Source organism: Sus scrofa, chromosome 14 (genome assembly GCF_054392235.1).
Source record: "Sus scrofa isolate SSC_HxYL_T2T_F1_AM1 chromosome 14, Sscrofa_HxYL_maternal_Yorkshire_Landrace_v2.0, whole genome shotgun sequence".
In the NCBI taxonomy this organism is placed as follows: domain Eukaryota; kingdom Metazoa; phylum Chordata; class Mammalia; order Artiodactyla; family Suidae; genus Sus; species Sus scrofa.
The window spans coordinates 4,580,375-4,602,601 of NC_139396.1; positions in this window are offsets into that span (position 1 = coordinate 4,580,375).

Sequence of the window (22,227 nt, forward strand, 5' to 3'; positions counted from 1 at the left end):
AAAATTCCACTGCATTCAATCATGCTGAAGGAATCCACTGCATTCAATCATGCTGCATAATATCCCCTGCCTTCAATAGGGTTCCATTTCTTCATGCTGCATGGAATCGACTTCATTCGATCATGCTGCATGGAATCCACAGCATTTAATTGGGATGCATTTTACCAGGCTGCATGGAATCCACTGCATTCAATCATGCTGTATAAAATCCACTGCATTCAATCGGGATGCATTTTACCAGGATGCATGGAATCCACTGCATTCAATCACAATACATGGAATCCACTGCATTCAATCGGGATGCATTTTACCAGGCTGCCTGGATTACACTGCATTCCATCACAATGCATGGAATCCACTGCATTAAATCGAGATGCCTTGGGACATGCTGCAAAAATTCCACTGCATTCATTCATGCTGCAGGAATCCACTGCATTCAATCATGCTGCATAAAATCCCCTGCATTCAATAGGGTTCCATTTCTTCATGCTGCATGGAATCGACTTCATTCGATCATGCTGCATGGAATCCACAGCATTTAATTGGGATGCATTTTACCAGGCTGCATGGAATCCACTGCATTCAATCATGCTGTATAAAATCCACTGCATTCAATCGGGATGCATTTTACCAGGATGCATGGAATCCACTGCATTCAATCACAATACATGGAATCCACTGCATTCAATCGGGATGCATTTTAGCAGGCTGCCTGGATTACACTGCATTCCATCACAATGCATGGAATCCACTGCATTCAATGACCCTGCATGGAATCCACTGCATTCTATCGGGATGCTTTTGGCCATGCTGCATAAAGTACACTGCATTCAATCATGCAGCAAGGAATCCACTGCATCCAATCGCCATGTTTTTGGCCATGCTGCATAAAATCCACTGCATTCAATCGGGATGCATTGGGCCTCGCTGCATGGTCTCCACTGCATACAAACGAGATCCATTGCCCCACAATGAATGGAATGTTCTGCATTCAATGACGCTGCATGAAATCCACTGCATTCAATCAGGATGCTTTGGGACATGCTGCAAATACTCCACTGTATTCAATCATGCTGCATGGAATCCACTGCCTTCAATCGGGATGCTTTTGGCCATGCTGCATATAATCCACTGCATTCAATCGGGATGCATTGGGCCTCACTGCATCAACCGCACTGAATACAATCGGGATCCATTGTGCCACAATGCATGGAGTCTTCTGCATTGCATGACGCTGCATGGAATCCACTGCATTCAATCGGGATGCTTGGGGCCATGCTGCAAAATATCCACTGCATTCATTCATGCTGCAGGAATCCAGTGCATTCAATCATGCTGCATAAAATACACTTCATTCAATAGGGTTCCATTACTTCATTCTGCCTGGAATACACTGAATTCAATCACGCTGCATGGAATCCAATGCATTCAATAGGGATGCATTTTACCAGGCTGCATGGAATCCACTGCATTCAGTCATGCTGCATGGAATCCAATGCAGTCAATCGGGATGCATTTTACCAGGCTGCCTGGATTACACTGCATTCAATAACAATGCATGGAATCCACTACATTCAATGACGCTGCATGGAATCATCTGCATTCAATCGGGATGCTTTTGGCCATGCTGCATAAAATCCACTGCATTCAATCGGAATGTATTGGGACATGCTGCAGAAAATCCACTGCATTAAATCGGGATGCTTTGGGCCAAGCTGCAAAAAATCCACTGCATTCAATCATGCTGCAGGAATCCACTGCATTTAATCATGCTGCATAAAATACCCTGCATTCAATAAGGTTCCATTTCTTCATGCTGCCTGGAATCCACCTCATTCAATTATGCTGCATGGAATCCACTGCATTCAATCGGGATTCATTTTACCAGGCTGCATGAATTACACTGCATTCAATCACAAGCATGGAATCCACTGCATTCAATGACGCTACATGGAATCCACTGCATTCAATCGGGATGCTTTTGGCCATGGTGCATAATATGCACTGCATTCAATCATGCTGCATGGTATCCACTGCATTCAATCGGGATGCTTTTGGCCATGCTGCATAAAATCCACTGCATTAAATCGGGATGCTTTGGGCCATGCTGCAAAAATCCACTGCATTCAATCATGCTGAAGGAATTCACTGCATTCAATCATGCTGAATAAAATCCACTGCATTAAATAGGGTTCAATTTCTTAATGCAGCATGGATCACACTGCATTCAATCACACTGCATGGAATCCACTGCATTCAATTGGAATGAATTTTATCAGGCTGCATGGAATCCACTGCATTCAATGACGCTGCATGGAATCCACTGCATTCAATCGGGATGTTTTGGGCCATGCTGCATAAAATACACTGCATTCAATCGGGATGCATTGGGCCTCGCTGCATGGTCTCCACTGCATACAAACGAGATCCATTGCACCACAATGTATGGAATGTTCTGCATTCAATGACGCTGCATGAAATCCACTGCATTCAATCGGGATGCTTTTGTCCATGCTGCATTTAATCCACTGCATTCAATCGGGATGCATTGGGCCTCACTGCGCCAACCGCACTGAATAGAATCGGGATCCATTGTGCGACAATGCATGGAGTCTTCTGCATTGCATGACGCTGCATGGAATCCACTGCATTCAATCGGGATGCTTGGGGCCATGCTGCAAAATATCCACTGCATTCATTCATGCTGCAGGAATCCAGTGCATTCAATCATGCTGCATAAAATACACTTCGCTCAATAGGGTTCCATTACTTCATTCTGCCTGGAATACACTGAATTCAATCACGCTGCATGGAATCCAATGCATTCAATAGGGATGCATTTTACCAGGCTGCATGGAATCCACTGCATTCAGTCATGCTGCATGGAATCCACTGCAGTCAATCGGGATGCATTTTACCAGGCTGCATGGATTACACTGCATTCAATCAAAATGCATGGAATTCACTGCATTCAATGATGCTGCATGAAATCCACTGCATTCAATCGGGATGCTTTTGGCCATGCTGCATAAAATCCACGGCATTCAATCATGCTGCATGGAATCCAATGCATTCTATCGGGATGTATTGGGACATGCTGCAGAAAATTCACTGCATTAAATCATGATGCTTTGGACCAAGCTTCAAAAAATCCACTGCATTCAATCATGCTGCAAAAATCCACTGCATTCAATCATGCTGCATAAAATCCACTGCATTCCATAGGGTTCCATTTCTTCATGCTGCATGGAATACACTGCATTCAATCATGCTGCATGGAATACACTGCATTCAATCGCGATGCATTTTACCAGGCTGCATGGTTTACACTGCATTCAATCACAATGCATGGAATCCACTGCATTCAATGACGCTGCATGGAATCCACTGCCTTCAATCGGGATGCTTTTGGCCATGGTGCATAAAATCCCCTGCATTCAATCTTGCTGCATGGCATCCACTGCATTCAATCGGGATGTTTTTGGACATGCTGCCCTAAATCCACTGCATTCAATCGGGATGCTTTGGGCCATGCTGCCAAAAATCCACTGCATTCAATCATGCTGCAGGAATCCACTGCATTCAATCATGCTGCATAAAATCCACTGCATTCAATAGGGTTCCATTTCTTCATGCTGCATGGATCACACTGCATTCAATCACACTGCATGGAATCCACTGCATTCAATCGGGATGAATTTTACCAGGCTGCTTGGAATCCACTGAATTCATTCATGCTGCATGGAATCCACTGCATTCATTCATGCTGCACGTAATCAACTGCATTCAATCGGGATGCATTTTACCAGGCTGCATGGAATACACTGCATTCAATGACGCTGCATGGAATCCACTGCATTCTATCGGGATGCTTTTGGCCATGCTGCATAAAATACACTGCATTCAATCATGCTGCAAGGAATCCACTGCATCCAATCGCCATATTTTTGGCCATTCTGCATAAAATTCACTGCATTCAATCGGGATGCATTGGGCCTCGCTGCATGGTCTCCACTGCATACAAACGAGATCCATTGCACCACAATGTATGGAATGTTCTGCATTAAATGACGCTGCATGAAATCCAATGCATTCAATCAGGATGCTTTGGGCCATGCTGCATTTAATCCACTGCATTCAATCGGGATGCATTGGGCCTCACTGCTTCAACTGCTGAATACAATCGGGATCCATTGTGCCAAAATGCATGTAGTCTTCTGCATTCAATGACGCTGCATGGAATCCAATGCATTCAATAGGGATGCATTTTACCAGGCTGCATGGAATCCACTGCATTCAATCATGCTGCATAAAATCCACTGCATTCAATAGGGTTCCATTTCTGCATGCTGCATGGATCACACTGCATTCAATCACACTGCATGGAATCCACTGCATTCAATCGGGATGAATTTTACCAGGCTGCATTGAATCCACTGCATTCTATCAAGCTGCATGGAATCCACTGCATTCAATCGGGATGCATTTTACCAGGCTGCATGGAATACACTGCATTCAATCACGCTGCATCGATTTCACTGCATTCAATTGTGATCCATTGCTCCATGATGCATGGAATCCACTGCATTCTATCAGAATCCATTGCACCACACTGCATTGACTCCACTGCATTCAATTGAGATCATTTGGGCCACGCTGCATAGAATCCACTGCATTCCATGGGTATCCATTTACCCACGCTGCATGGTGTACACTCCGTTCAATCAGGATGCATTTCACCACGCTGCATGGAATCCACGGCATTCAATTGGGATTCTTTTGGCCATGCTGCATAAAATCCACTGCATTCAATCGAGATGCATTTGGCCTCGCTGCATGGACTCCACTGCACACAATCGTGATCCATTTCGCCACAATGAATGGAATTTTTTGCATTCAATGACGCTGCATGGAATCCACTGCATTAAATCGAGATGCTTTGGGACATGCTGCAAAAATTCCACTGCATTCAATCATGCTGAAGGAATCCACTGCATTCAATCATGCTGCATAATATCCCCTGCCTTCAATAGGGTTCCATTTCTTCATGCTGCATGGAATCCACTTCTTTCAATCATGCTGCATGGAATCCACAGCATTTAATTGGGATGCATTTTACCAGGCTGCATGGAATCCACTGCATTCAATCATGCTGCATAAAATCCACTGCATTCAATCGGGATGCATTTTACCACGCTGCATGGATTACACTGCATTCAATCACAATACATGGAATCGACTGCATTCAATCGGGATGCATTTTACCAGGCTGCCTGGATTACACTGCATTCAATCACGCTGCAAGGAATCCACTGCATTCAACGACGCTGCATGGAATCCACTGCATACTATCGGGATGCTTTTGGCCCTGCTGCATAAAATACACTGCATTCAATCATGCTGCATGGAATTCACTGCCTCCAATAGGGATGTTTTGGGAAATGCTGCATAAAATCCACTGCATTCAATCGGGATGCATTGGGCCTCGCTGCATGGATTCAACTGCATACAAACGAGATCCATTGCACCACAATGGATGGAATGTTCTGCATTCAATGAGGCTGCATGGAATCCACTGCATTCCATCGGGATGCTTTGGGCCATGCTGCATAAAATCCACTGCATTCAATCGGGATGCATTGGGCCTCACTACGTGGACTCCACTGAATACAATCGGATCCATTGTGCCACAATGCACGGAGTCTTCTGCATTCAACGACGCTGCATGAAATCCACTGCATTCAATCGGGATGCTTTGGGCCATGTTCCAAAAATCCACTGCATTCATTCATGCTGCGGGAATCCACTGCATTCAATCATGCTGCATAAAATACCCTGCATTCAATAGGGTTCCATTACTTCATGCTGCCTGGAATACACTGAATTCAATCATGCTGCATGGAATAAAATGCATTCAATAGGGATGCATTTTACCAGGCTGCATGGAATCCACTGCATTCAATCATAATGCATGGAATCCACTGCATTCAATGACGCTGCATGGAATCCACTGCATTCAATCGGGATGATTTTAGCCATGATGCATAAAATCGACTGCATTCAATAGGGTTCAATTTCGTCATGCTGCATGGATCACACTGCATTCAATCACACTGCATGGAATCCACTGCATTCAATTGGGATGATTTTTACCAGGCTGCATTGAATCCACTGCATTCAATCAAGCTGCATGGAATCCACTGCATTTAATCGGGATGAGTTTTACCATTCTGCATGGAATAGACAGCATTCAATCACGCTGCTTCTATTTCACTGCATTCAATTGGGATCCATTGCGCCATGATGCATTGAATCCACTGCCATCAGTTGAGATCAATTGGGCCACGCTGCATAGAATCCACTCCATTCAATGGGGATCCATTTAGCCACGCTGCATTGTATACACTGCGTTCAATCAGGATGCATTTCACCACGCTGCATGGAATCCACGGCATTCAATCGGGATGCTTGGGGACATGCTGCAAAATATCCACTGCATTCATTCATGCTGCAGGAATCCACTTCATTCAATCATGCTGCATGGTATCCACTGCATTCAATCGGGATGTTTTGGGACATGCTGCCTAAAATCCACTGCATTCAATCGGGATGCTTTGGGCCATGCTGCAAAAAATCCACTGCATTCATTCATGCTGCAGGAATCAACTGCATTTAATCATGCTGCATAAAATCCACTGCATTCAATAGGGTTCCATTTCTGCCTGCTGCATGGATCACACTGCACTCAATCACACTGCATGGAATCTACTGCATTCAATCAGGATGAATTTTACCAGGCTACATTGAATCCACTGCATTCAATCATGCTGCATGGAATCTACAGCATTCAATCTGGATGCATTTTACCAGGCTGCATGTTTTACACTGCATTCAATCACAATGCATGGAATCCACTACCTTCAATGACGCTGCATGGAATCCACTGCATTCAATCTGGATGCTTTGGGCCATGGTGCATAAAATCCACTGCATTCAATCATGCTGCATGGTATCCACTGCATTCAATCGGGATGTTTTGGGACATGCTGCCTAAAATACACTGCATTTAATCGGGATGCTTTGGGCCATGCTGCATAAAATCCACTGCATTCAATAGGGTTCCAATTCTGCATGCTGCATGGATCACACTGCATTCAATCCCACTGCATGGAATCCACTGCATTCAATTGGGATGAATTTTACCAGGCTGCATTGAATCCACTACATTCAATCAAGCTGCATGGAATCCACTGCATTCAATCGGGATGCATTTTACCAGGCTGCATGGAATACACTGCATTCAATCACGGTGCATCGATTTCACTGCATTCAATTGGGATCCATTGCGCCATGATGCATGGAATCCACTTCATTCAGGTGAGATCAATTGGGCCACACTGCATAGAATCCACTGCATTGAATGGGGATCCATTTAGCCACGTTGCATTGTATACACTGCGTTCAATCAGGATGCATTTCACCACGCTGCATGGAATCCACGGCATTCAATCGGGATGCTTGTGGCCATGCTGCATAAAATCCACTGCATTCCATCGAGATGCATTTGGCCTCGCTGCATGGACTCCACTGCACACAATCGTGATCCATTTCGCCACAATGAATGGAATTCTCTGCATTCAATGACGCTGCATGTAATCCACTGCATTAAATCGAGATGCTTTTGGCAATGCTGCAAAGAATCCACTGCATTCAATCATACTGAAGGAATCCACTGCATTCAATCATGCTGCATAAAATCCCCTGCATTCAATAGGGTTCCTTTTCTTCATGCTGCATGGAATCCACTTCATTCAATCATGCTGCATGGAATCCACAGCATTTAATTGGGATGAATTTTACCAGGCTGCATGGAATCCACTGCATTCAATCATGCTGCATAAAATCCACTGCATTCAATCGGGATGCATTGGGCCTCACTGCGTCAACTGCTGAATACAATCGGGATCCATTGTGCCACAATGCATGGAGCCTTCTGCATTCAATGACGCTGCATGGAATCAGCTGCATTCAATCGGGATGCTTTGGGCCATGCTGCAAAAAATCCACTGCATTCATTCATGCTGCAGGAATCCACTGCATTCAATCATGCTGCATAAAATACATTTCATTCAATAGGGTTCCATTACTTCATGCTGCATGGAATCCACTACATTCAATCATGCTGCATGGAATCCACTGCATTTAATTGGGATGCATTTTACCCGGCTTCATGTAATCCACTGCATTCAATGACGCTGCATGGAGTCCACTGCATTTAATCGGGATGCATTTTACCAGGATGCATGTAATCCACTGCATTCAATCATGCTGCATGGAATCCACTGCATTCAATCGGGGTGCCTTTTACCACTCTGCATGGATTACACTGCATTCAATCACAATACATGGATCCACTGCATACATTCGGGATGCATTTTACCATGCGGCATATATTACACTGCATTCAATCACAATGCATGGAATCCACTGCATTAAATCGGGATAATTTTGGCAATGCTGCATAAAATCCACCTCATTCAATCGGAATGCATTGGGCCTCACTGCGTGGACTCCACTGAATACATATGGGATCCATTGTGCCACAATGCAGGGAGTCCTCTGCATTCAATGACGCTGCATGGAATCCACTGCATTCAATCAGGATGATTTTGGCCATGCTGCATAAAATCCACTGCATTCAATCATGCTGCATGTAATCCACCTCATTCAATCGGGTGTTTTGGGACATGCTGCAGAAAATCCACTGCATTAAAGCGGGATGCTTTGGGCCATGCTGCAAAAAATCCACTGCATTCAATCATGCTGCAGGAATCCACTGCATTCAATCATGATGCATAAAATCCACTGCATTCCATCGGGATGCATTGGGCCTCGCTGCATGGTCTCCACTGCATAAAAACGAGATCCATTGAACCACAATGTATGGAATGTTCTGCATTCAATGACGCTGCATGGAATCCACTGCATTCAATCGGGATGCTTTGGGCAATGCTGCAAAAAATCCACTGCATTCAATTATGCTGCAGGAATCCATTGCATTCAATCGGGATGCTTTGGGCCATGCTGCAAATAATCCACTGCATTCAATCATTCTGCAGGTATCCACTGAATTCAATCATGCTGCATTAAATTCCCTGCATTCAATAGGGTTCCATTTCTTCATGCTGCCTGGAATACACTGCATTAAATCACGCTGCATGGAATCCACTGCTTTCAATTTGGATGCATTTTACCATGCTGCAGGAATCCACTGCATTCAATCATGCTGCATAATATCCACCGCATTCTACAGGGTCCAATTTCTTCATGCTGCATGGATTACACTGCATTCAAGCACAATGCATGGAATCCACTGTGTCAATGACGCTGCATGGAATCCACTGCCTTCAATCAGGATGCTTTTGGCCATGGTGCATAAAATCCACTGCATTCAATCATGCTGCATGGTATCCACTGCATTCAATCGGGATGTTTTGGGACATGCTGCCCTAAATCCACTGCATTCAATCGGGATGCTTTGGGCCATGCTGCAAAACATCCACTGCATTCAATCATGCTGCAGGAATCCACTGCATTCAATCATGCTGCATAAAATCCACTGCATTCAATAGGTTTCCATTTCTTCATGCTGCATGGATCACACTGCATTCAATCACACTGCATGGAATCCACTGCATTCAATCGGGATGAATTTTACCAGGCTGCTTGGAATCCACTGAATTCATTAATTCTGCATGGAATCCACTGCATTCAATCGGGATGCATTTTACCAGGCTGCATGGAATACACTGCATTCAATCACGCTGCATTGATTTCACTGCATTCAATTGGGATCCATTGCGCCATGATGCATGGAATCCACTGCATTCTATCAGAATCCATTGCACCACACTGCATTGACTCCACTGCATTCAATTGAGATCAATTGGGCCACGCTGCATAGAATCCACTGCATTCCATGGGTATCCATTTACCCACGCTGCCTGGCGTCACTGCGTTCAATCAGGATGCATTTCACCACGCTGCATGGATAACACTTTATTCAATCACAATGCATGAATATCCACTCCCATCAATCGGGATGATTTTCGCCATGCTGCCTAAACTCCACTGCATTCAATCGGGATGCATTGGGCCTCACTGCGTCAACTGCTGAATACAAACGGGATCCATTGTGCCACAATGCATGGAGTCTTCTGCATTCGATGACGCTGCATGGATTCCACTGCATTCAATCGGGATGCTTTGGGCCATGCTGCAAAAAATCCACTGCATTCATTCATGCTGCAGGAATCCACGGCATTCAATCATGCTGCATAAAAGACACTTCATTCAATAGGATTCCATTACTTCATGCTGCCTGGAATACACTGAATTCAATCACGCTGCATGGAATCCAATGCATTCAATAGGGATGCATTTTACCAGGCTGCATGGAATCCACTGCATTCAGTCATGCTGCATGGACTCCACTGCATTCAATCGGGATGCATTTTACCAGGCTGCATGGATTACACTGAATTCAAGCACAATGCATGGAATCCACTGCATTCAATGACGCTGCATGGAATCCTCTGCATTGAATCGGGATGCTTTTGGCCATGGTGCATAAAATCCACTGCATTCAATCATGCTGCATGGTATCCACTGCATTCAATCGGGATGTTTTGGGACATGCTGCCCTAAATCCACTGCATTCAATCGGCATGCCTTGGGCCATGCTGCAAAACATCCACTGCATTCAATCATGCTGCAGGAATCCACTGCATTCATTCATGCTGCATAAAATCAACTGCATTCAATAGGGTTCCATTTCTGCATGCTGCATGGATCTCACTGCACTCAATCACACTGCATGGAATCTACTGCATTCAATCGGGATGAATTTTACCAGGCTGCATTGAATCCACTGCATTCAATCAAGCTGCATGGAATCCACTGCATTCAATCGGGATGCATTTTACCAGGCTGCATGGAATACACTGCATTCAATCACGCTGCATCGATTTCACTGCATTCAATTGGGATCCATTGCGCCATGATGCATGGAATCCACTGCATTCTATCAGAATCCATTGCACCACACTGCATTGACTCCACTGCATTCAATTGAGATCAATTGGGCCACGCTGCATAGAATCCACTGCATTCCATGGGTATCCATTTATCCACGCTGCATGGTGTACACTCCGTTCAATCAGGATGCATTTCACCACGCTGCATGGAATCCACGGCATTCAATTGGGATTCTTTTGGCCATGCTGCATAAAATCCACTGCATTCAATCGAGATGCATTTGGCCTCGATGCATGGACTCCACTGCACACAATCGTGATCCATTTCGCCACAATGAATGGAATTTTTTGCATTCAATGACGCTGCATGGAATCCACTGCATTAAATCGAGATGCTTTGGGACATGCTGCAAAAATTCCACTGCATTCAATCATGCTGAAGGAATCCACTGCATTCAATCATGCTGCATAATATCCCCTGCCTTCAATAGGGTTCCATTTCTTCATGCTGCATGGAATCCACTTCTTTCAATCATGCTGCATGGAATCCACAGCATTTAATTGGGATGCATTTTACCAGGCTGCATGGAATCCACTGCATTCAATCATGCTGCATATAATCCACTGCATTCAATCGGGATGCATTTTACCACGCTGCATGGATTACACTGCATTCAATCACAATACATGGAATCCACTGCATTCAATCGGGTTGAATTTTACCAGGCTGCATGGATTACACTGCATTCAATCATGCTGCAAGGAATCCACTGCATTCAACGACGCTGCATGGAATCCACTGCATTCTATCGGGATGCTTGGGGACATGCTGCAAAATATCCACTGCATTCATTCATGCTGCAGGAATCCACTTCATTCAATCATGCTGCATGGTATCCACTGCATTCAATCTGGATGTTTTGGGACATGCTGCCTAAAATCCACTGCATTCAATCGGGATGCTTTGGGCCATGCTGCAAAAAATCCACTGCATTCATTCATGCTGCAGGAATCAACTGCATTTAATCATGCTGCATAAAATCCACTGCATTCAATAGGGTTCCATTTCTGCCTGCTGCATGGATCACACTGCACTCAATCACACTGCATGGAATCTACTGCATTCAATCAGGATGAATTTTACCAGGCTACATTGAATCCACTGCATTCAATCATGCTGCATGGAATCTACAGCATTCAATCTGGATGCATTTTACAAGGCTGCATGTTTTACACTGCATTCAATCACAATGCATGGAATCCACTACCTTCAATGACGCTGCATGGAATCCACTGCATTCAATCTGGATGCTTTGGGCCATGGTGCATAAAATCCACTGCATTCAATCATGCTGCATGGTATCCACTGCATTCAATCGGGATGTTTTGGGACATGCTGCCTAAAATACACTGCATTTAATCGGGATGCTTTGGGCCATGCTGCATAAAATCCACTGCATTCAATAGGGTTCCAATTCTGCATGCTGCATGGATCACACTGCATTCAATCCCACTGCATGGAATCCACTGCATTCAATTGGGATGAATTTTACCAGGCTGCATTGAATCCACTACATTCAATCAAGCTGCATGGAATCCACTGCATTCAATCGGGATGCATTTTACCAGGCTGCATGGAATACACTGCATTCAATCACGGTGCATCGATTTCACTGCATTCAATTGGGATCCATTGCGCCATGATGCATGGAATCCACTGCCTTCTGTTGAGATCAATTGGGTCACGCTGCATAGAATCCACTGCATTGAATGGGGATCCATTTAGCCACGTTGCATTGTATACACTGCGTTCAATCAGGATGCATTTCACCACGCTGCATGGAATCCACGGCATTCAATCGGGATGCTTGTGGCCATGCTGCATAAAATCCACTGCATTCCATCGAGATGCATTTGGCCTCGCTGCATGGACTCCACTGCACACAATCGTGATCCATTTCGCCACAATGAATGGAATTCTCTGCATTCAATGACGCTGCATGTAATCCACTGCATTAAATCGAGATGCTTTTGGCAATGCTGCAAAGAATCCACTGCATTCAATCATACTGAAGGAATCCACTGCATTCAATCATGCTGCATAAAATCCCCTGCATTCAATAGGGTTCCTTTTCTTCATGCTGCATGGAATCCACTTCATTCAATCATGCTGCATGGAATCCACAGCATTTAATTGGGATGAATTTTACCAGGCTGCATGGAATCCACTGCATTCAATCATGCTGCATAAAATCCACTGCATTCAATCGGGATGCATGTTACCACGCTGCAAGTATTACACTTACTCTATCACAATGCATGGATTCCACTGCCTTCAATCGGGATGCTTTTGGCCATGCTGCATAAAATCCACTGCATTCAATCGGGATGCATTGGGCCTCACTGCGTCAACTGCTGAATACAATCGGGATCCATTGTGCCACAATGCATGGAGCCTTCTGCATTCAATGACGCTGCATGGAATCAGCTGCATTCAATCGGGATGCTTTGGGCCATGCTGCAAAAAATCCACTGCATTCATTCATGCTGCAGGAATCCACTGCATTCAATCATGCTGCATAAAATACATTTCATTCAATAGGGTTCCATTACTTCATGCTGCATGGAATCCACTACATTCAATCATGCTGCATGGAATCCACTGCATTTAATTGGGATGCATTTTACCCGGCTTCATGTAATCCACTGCATTCAATGACGCTGCATGGAGTCCACTGCATTTAATCGGGATGCATTTTACCAGGATGCATGTAATCCACTGCATTCAATCATGCTGCATGGAATCCACTGCATTCAATCGGGGTGCCTTTTACCACTCTGCATGGATTACACTGCATTCAATCACAATACATGGATCCACTGCATACATTCGGGATGCATTTTACCATGCGGCATATATTACACTGCATTCAATCACAATGCATGGAATCCACTGCATTAAATCGGGATAATTTTGGCAATGCTGCATAAAATCCACCTCATTCAATCGGAATGCATTGGGCCTCACTGCGTGGACTCCACTGAATACATATGGGATCCATTGTGCCACAATGCAGGGAGTCCTCTGCATTCAATGACGCTGCATGGAATCCACTGCATTCAATCAGGATGATTTTGGCCATGCTGCATAAAATCCACTGCATTCAATCATGCTGCATGTAATCCACCTCATTCAATCGGGTGTTTTGGGACATGCTGCAGAAAATCCACTGCATTAAAGCGGGATGCTTTGGGCCATGCTGCAAAAAATCCACTGCATTCAATCATGCTGCAGGAATCCACTGCATTCAATCATGATGCATAAAATCCACTGCATTCCATCGGGATGCATTGGGCCTCGCTGCATGGTCTCCACTGCATAAAAACGAGATCCATTGAACCACAATGTATGGAATGTTCTGCATTCAATGTCGCTGCATGGAATCCACTGCATTCAATCGGGATGCTTTGGGCAATGCTGCAAAAAATCCACTGCATTCAATTATGCTGCAGGAATCCATTGCATTCAATCGGGATGCTTTGGGCCATGCTGCAAATAATCCACTGCATTCAATCATGCTGCAGGTATCCACTGAATTCAATCATGCTGCATTAAATTCCCTGCATTCAATAGGGTTCCATTTCTTCATGCTGCCTGGAATACACTGCATTAAATCACGCTGCATGGAATCCACTGCTTTCAATTTCGATGCATTTTACCATGCTGCAGGAATCCACTGCATTCAATCATGCTGCATAATATCCACCGCATTCTACAGGGTCCAATTTCTTCATGCTGCATGGATTACACTGCATTCAAGCACAATGCATGGAATCCACTGTGTCAATGACGCTGCATGGAATCCACTGCCTTCAATCAGGATGCTTTTGGCCATGGTGCATAAAATCCACTGCATTCAATCATGCTGCATGGTATCCACTGCATTCAATCGGGATGTTTTGGGACATGCTGCCCTAAATCCACTGCATTCAATCGGGATGCTTTGGGCCATGCTGCAAAACATCCACTGCATTCAATCATGCTGCAGGAATCCACTGCATTCAATCATGCTGCATAAAATCCACTGCATTCAATAGGTTTCCATTTCTTCATGCTGCATGGATCACACTGCATTCAATCACACTGCATGGAATCCACTGCATTCAATCGGGATGAATTTTACCAGGCTGCTTGGAATCCACTGAATTCATTAATTCTGCATGGAATCCACTGCATTCAATCGGGATGCATTTTACCAGGCTGCATGGAATACACTGCATTCAATCACGCTGCATTGATTTCACTGCATTCAATTGGGATCCATTGCGCCATGATGCATGGAATCCACTGCATTCTATCAGAATCCATTGCACCACACTGCATTGACTCCACTGCATTCAATTGAGATCAATTGGGCCACGCTGCATAGAATCCACTGCATTCCATGGGTATCCATTTACCCACGCTGCCTGGCGTCACTGCGTTCAATCAGGATGCATTTCACCACGCTGCATGGATAACACTTTATTCAATCACAATGCATGAATATCCACTCCCATCAATCGGGATGATTTTCGCCATGCTGCCTAAACTCCACTGCATTCAATCGGGATGCATTGGGCCTCACTGCGTCAACTGCTGAATACAAACGGGATCCATTGTGCCACAATGCATGGAGTCTTCTGCATTCGATGACGCTGCATGGATTCCACTGCATTCAATCGGGATGCTTTGGGCCATGCTGCAAAAAATCCACTGCATTCATTCATGCTGCAGGAATCCACGGCATTCAATCATGCTGCATAAAAGACACTTCATTCAATAGGATTCCATTACTTCATGCTGCCTGGAATACACTGAATTCAATCACGCTGCATGGAATCCAATGCATTCAATAGGGATGCATTTTACCAGGCTGCATGGAATCCACTGCATTCAGTCATGCTGCATGGACTCCACTGCATTCAATCGGGATGCATTTTACCAGGCTGCATGGATTACACTGCATTCAAGCACAATGCATGGAATCCACTGCATTCAATGACGCTGCATGGAATCCTCTGCATTGAATCGGGATGCTTTTGGCCATGGTGCATAAAATCCACTGCATTCAATCATGCTGCATGGTATCCACTGCATTCAATCGGGATGTTTTGGGACATGCTGCCCTAAATCCACTGCATTCAATCGGGATGCTTTGGGCCATGCTGCAAAACATCCACTGCATTCAATCATGCTGCAGGAATCCACTGCATTCATTCATGCTGCATAAAATCCACTGCATTCAATAGGGTTCCATTTCTGCATGCTGCATGGATCTCACTGCACTCAATCACACTGCATGGAATCTACTGCATTCAATCGGGATGAATTTTACCAGGCTGCATTGAATCCACTGCATTCAATCAAGCTGCATGGAATCCACTGCATTCAATCGGGATGCATTTTACCAGGCTGCATGGAATACACTGCATTCAATCACGCTGCATCGATTTCACTGCATTCAATTGGGATCCATTGCGCCATGATGCATGGAATCCACTGCATTCTATCAGAATCCATTGCACCACACTGCATTGACTCCACTGCATTCAATTGAGATCAATTGGGCCACGCTGCATAGAATCCACTGCATTCCATGGGTATCCATTTATCCACGCTGCATGGTGTACACTCCGTTCAATCAGGATGCATTTCACCACGCTGCATGGAATCCACGGCATTCAATTGGGATTCTTTTGGCCATGCTGCATAAAATCCACTGCATTCAATCGAGATGCATTTGGCCTCGATGCATGGACTCCACTGCACACAATCGTGATCCATTTCGCCACAATGAATGGAATTTTTTGCATTCAATGACGCTGCATGGAATCCACTGCATTAAATCGAGATGCTTTGGGACATGCTGCAAAAATTCCACTGCATTCAATCATGCTGAAGGAATCCACTGCATTCAATCATGCTGCATAATATCCCCTGCCTTCAATAGGGTTCCATTTCTTCATGCTGCATGGAATCCACTTCTTTCAATCATGCTGCATGGAATCCACAGCATTTAATTGGGATGCATTTTACCAGGCTGCATGGAATCCACTGCATTCAATCATGCTGCATATAATCCACTGCATTCAATCGGGATGCATTTTACCACGCTGCATGGATTACACTGCATTCAATCACAATACATGGAATCCACTGCATTCAATCGGGTTGAATTTTACCAGGCTGCATGGATTACACTGCATTCAATCATGCTGCAAGGAATCCACTGCATTCAACGACGCTGCATGGAATCCACTGCATTCTATCGGGATGCTTGGGGACATGCTGCAAAATATCCACTGCATTCATTCATGCTGCAGGAATCCACTTCATTCAATCATGCTGCATGGTATCCACTGCATTCAATCTGGATGTTTTGGGACATGCTGCCTAAAATCCACTGCATTCAATCGGGATGCTTTGGGCCATGCTGCAAAAAATCCACTGCATTCATTCATGCTGCAGGAATCAACTGCATTTAATCATGCTGCATAAAATCCACTGCATTCAATAGGGTTCCATTTCTGCCTGCTGCATGGATCACACTGCACTCAATCACACTGCATGGAATCTACTGCATTCAATCAGGATGAATTTTACCAGGCTACATTGAATCCACTGCATTCAATCATGCTGCATGGAATCTACAGCATTCAATCTGGATGCATTTTACAAGGCTGCATGTTTTACACTGCATTCAATCACAATGCATGGAATCCACTACCTTCAATGACGCTGCATGGAATCCACTGCATTCAATCTGGATGCTTTGGGCCATGGTGCATAAAATCCACTGCATTCAATCATGCTGCATGGTATCCACTGCATTCAATCGGGATGTTTTGGGACATGCTGCCTAAAATACACTGCATTTAATCGGGATGCTTTGGGCCATGCTGCATAAAATCCACTGCATTCAATAGGGTTCCAATTCTGCATGCTGCATGGATCACACTGCATTCAATCCCACTGCATGGAATCCACTGCATTCAATTGGGATGAATTTTACCAGGCTGCATTGAATCCACTACATTCAATCAAGCTGCATGGAATCCACTGCATTCAATCGGGATGCATTTTACCAGGCTGCATGGAATACACTGCATTCAATCACGGTGCATCGATTTCACTGCATTCAATTGGGATCCATTGCGCCATGATGCATGGAATCCACTGCCTTCTGTTGAGATCAATTGGGTCACGCTGCATAGAATCCACTGCATTGAATGGGGATCCATTTAGCCACGTTGCATTGTATACACTGCGTTCAATCAGGATGCATTTCACCACGCTGCATGGAATCCACGGCATTCAATCGGGATGCTTGTGGCCATGCTGCATAAAATCCACTGCATTCCATCGAGATGCATTTGGCCTCGCTGCATGGACTCCACTGCACACAATCGTGATCCATTTCGCCACAATGAATGGAATTCTCTGCATTCAATGACGCTGCATGTAATCCACTGCATTAAATCGAGATGCTTTTGGCAATGCTGCAAAGAATCCACTGCATTCAATCATACTGAAGGAATCCACTGCATTCAATCATGCTGCATAAAATCCCCTGCATTCAATAGGGTTCCTTTTCTTCATGCTGCATGGAATCCACTTCATTCAATCATGCTGCATGGAATCCACAGCATTTAATTGGGATGAATTTTACCAGGCTGCATGGAATCCACTGCATTCAATCATGCTGCATAAAATCCACTGCATTCAATCGGGATGCATGTTACCACGCTGCAAGTATTACACTTACTCTATCACAATGCATGGATTCCACTGCCTTCAATCGGGATGCTTTTGGCCATGCTGCATAAAATCCACTGCATTCAATCGGGATGCATTGGGCCTCACTGCGTCAACTGCTGAATACAATCGGGATCCATTGTGCCACAATGCATGGAGCCTTCTGCATTCAATGACGCTGCATGGAATCAGCTGCATTCAATCGGGATGCTTTGGGCCATGCTGCAAAAAATCCACTGCATTCATTCATGCTGCAGGAATCCACTGCATTCAATCATGCTGCATAAAATACATTTCATTCAATAGGGTTCCATTACTTCATGCTGCATGGAATCCACTACATTCAATCATGCTGCATGGAATCCACTGCATTTAATTGGGATGCATTTTACCCGGCTTCATGTAATCCACTGCATTCAATGACGCTGCATGGAGTCCACTGCATTTAATCGGGATGCATTTTACCAGGATGCATGTAATCCACTGCATTCAATCATGCTGCATGGAATCCACTGCATTCAATCGGGGTGCCTTTTACCACTCTGCATGGATTACACTGCATTCAATCACAATACATGGATCCACTGCATACATTCGGGATGCATTTTACCATGCGGCATATATTACACTGCATTCAATCACAATGCATGGAATCCACTGCATTAAATCGGGATAATTTTGGCAATGCTGCATAAAATCCACCTCATTCAATCGGAATGCATTGGGCCTCACTGCGTGGACTCCACTGAATACATATGGGATCCATTGTGCCACAATGCAGGGAGTCCTCTGCATTCAATGACGCTGCATGGAATCCACTGCCTTCAATCAGGATGCTTTTGGCCATGGTGCATAAAATCCACTGCATTCAATCATGCTGCATGGTATCCACTGCATTCAATCGGGATGTTTTGGGACATGCTGCCCTAAATCCACTGCATTCAATCGGGATGCTTTGGGCCATGCTGCAAAACATCCACTGCATTCAATCATGCTGCAGGAATCCACTGCATTCAATCATGCTGCATAAAATCCACTGCATTCAATAGGTTTCCATTTCTTCATGCTGCATGGATCACACTGCATTCAATCACACTGCATGGAATCCACTGCATTCAATCGGGATGAATTTTACCAGGCTGCTTGGAATCCACTGAATTCATTAATTCTGCATGGAATCCACTGCATTCAATCGGGATGCATTTTACCAGGCTGCATGGAATACACTGCATTCAATCACGCTGCATTGATTTCACTGCATTCAATTGGGATCCATTGCGCCATGATGCATGGAATCCACTGCATTCTATCAGAATCCATTGCACCACACTGCATTGACTCCACTGCATTCAATTGAGATCAATTGGGCCACGCTGCATAGAATCCACTGCATTCCATGGGTATCCATTTACCCACGCTGCCTGGCGTCACTGCGTTCAATCAGGATGCATTTCACCACGCTGCATGGATAACACTTTATTCAATCACAATGCATGAATATCCACTCCCATCAATCGGGATGATTTTCGCCATGCTGCCTAAACTCCACTGCATTCAATCGGGATGCATTGGGCCTCACTGCGTCAACTGCTGAATACAAACGGGATCCATTGTGCCACAATGCATGGAGTCTTCTGCATTCGATGACGCTGCATGGATTCCACTGCATTCAATCGGGATGCTTTGGGCCATGCTGCAAAACATCCACTGCATTCATTCATGCTGCAGGAATCCACGGCATTCAATCATGCTGCATAAAAGACACTTCATTCAATAGGATTCCATTACTTCATGCTGCCTGGAATACACTGAATTCAATCACGCTGCATGGAATCCAATGCATTCAATAGGGATGCATTTTACCAGGCTGCATGGAATCCACTGCATTCAGTCATGCTGCATGGACTCCACTGCATTCAATCGGGATGCATTTTACCAGGCTGCATGGATTACACTGCATTCAAGCACAATGCATGGAATCCACTGCATTCAATGACGCTGCATGGAATCCTCTGCATTGAATCGGGATGCTTTTGGCCATGGTGCATAAAATCCACTGCATTCAATCATGCTGCATGGTATCCACTGCATTCAATCGGGATGTTTTGGGACATGCTGCCCTAAATCCACTGCATTCAATCGGGATGCTTTGGGCCATGCTGCAAAACATCCACTGCATTCAATCATGCTGCAGGAATCCACTGCATTCATTCATGCTGCATAAAATCCACTGCATTCAATAGGGTTCCATTTCTGCATGCTGCATGGATCTCACTGCACTCAATCACACTGCATGGAATCTACTGCATTCAATCGGGATGAATTTTACCAGGCTGCATTGAATCCACTGCATTCAATCAAGCTGCATGGAATCCACTGCATTCAATCGGGATGCATTTTACCAGGCTGCATGGAATACACTGCATTCAATCACGCTGCATCGATTTCACTGCATTCAATTGGGATCCATTGCGCCATGATGCATGGAATCCACTGCATTCTATCAGAATCCATTGCACCACACTGCATTGACTCCACTGCATTCAATTGAGATCAATTGGGCCACGCTGCATAGAATCCACTGCATTCCATGGGTATCCATTTATCCACGCTGCATGGTGTACACTCCGTTCAATCAGGATGCATTTCACCACGCTGCATGGAATCCACGGCATTCAATTGGGATTCTTTTGGCCATGCTGCATAAAATCCACTGCATTCAATCGAGATGCATTTGGCCTCGATGCATGGACTCCACTGCACACAATCGTGATCCATTTCGCCACAATGAATGGAATTTTTTGCATTCAATGACGCTGCATGGAATCCACTGCATTAAATCGAGATGCTTTGGGACATGCTGCAAAAATTCCACTGCATTCAATCATGCTGAAGGAATCCACTGCATTCAATCATGCTGCATAATATCCCCTGCCTTCAATAGGGTTCCATTTCTTCATGCTGCATGGAATCCACTTCTTTCAATCATGCTGCATGGAATCCACAGCATTTAATTGGGATGCATTTTACCAGGCTGCATGGAATCCACTGCATTCAATCATGCTGCATATAATCCACTGCATTCAATCGGGATGCATTTTACCACGCTGCATGGATTACACTGCATTCAATCACAATACATGGAATCCACTGCATTCAATCGGGTTGAATTTTACCAGGCTGCATGGATTACACTGCATTCAATCATGCTGCAAGGAATCCACTGCATTCAACGACGCTGCATGGAATCCACTGCATTCTATCGGGATGCTTGGGGACATGCTGCAAAATATCCACTGCATTCATTCATGCTGCAGGAATCCACTTCATTCAATCATGCTGCATGGTATCCACTGCATTCAATCTGGATGTTTTGGGACATGCTGCCTAAAA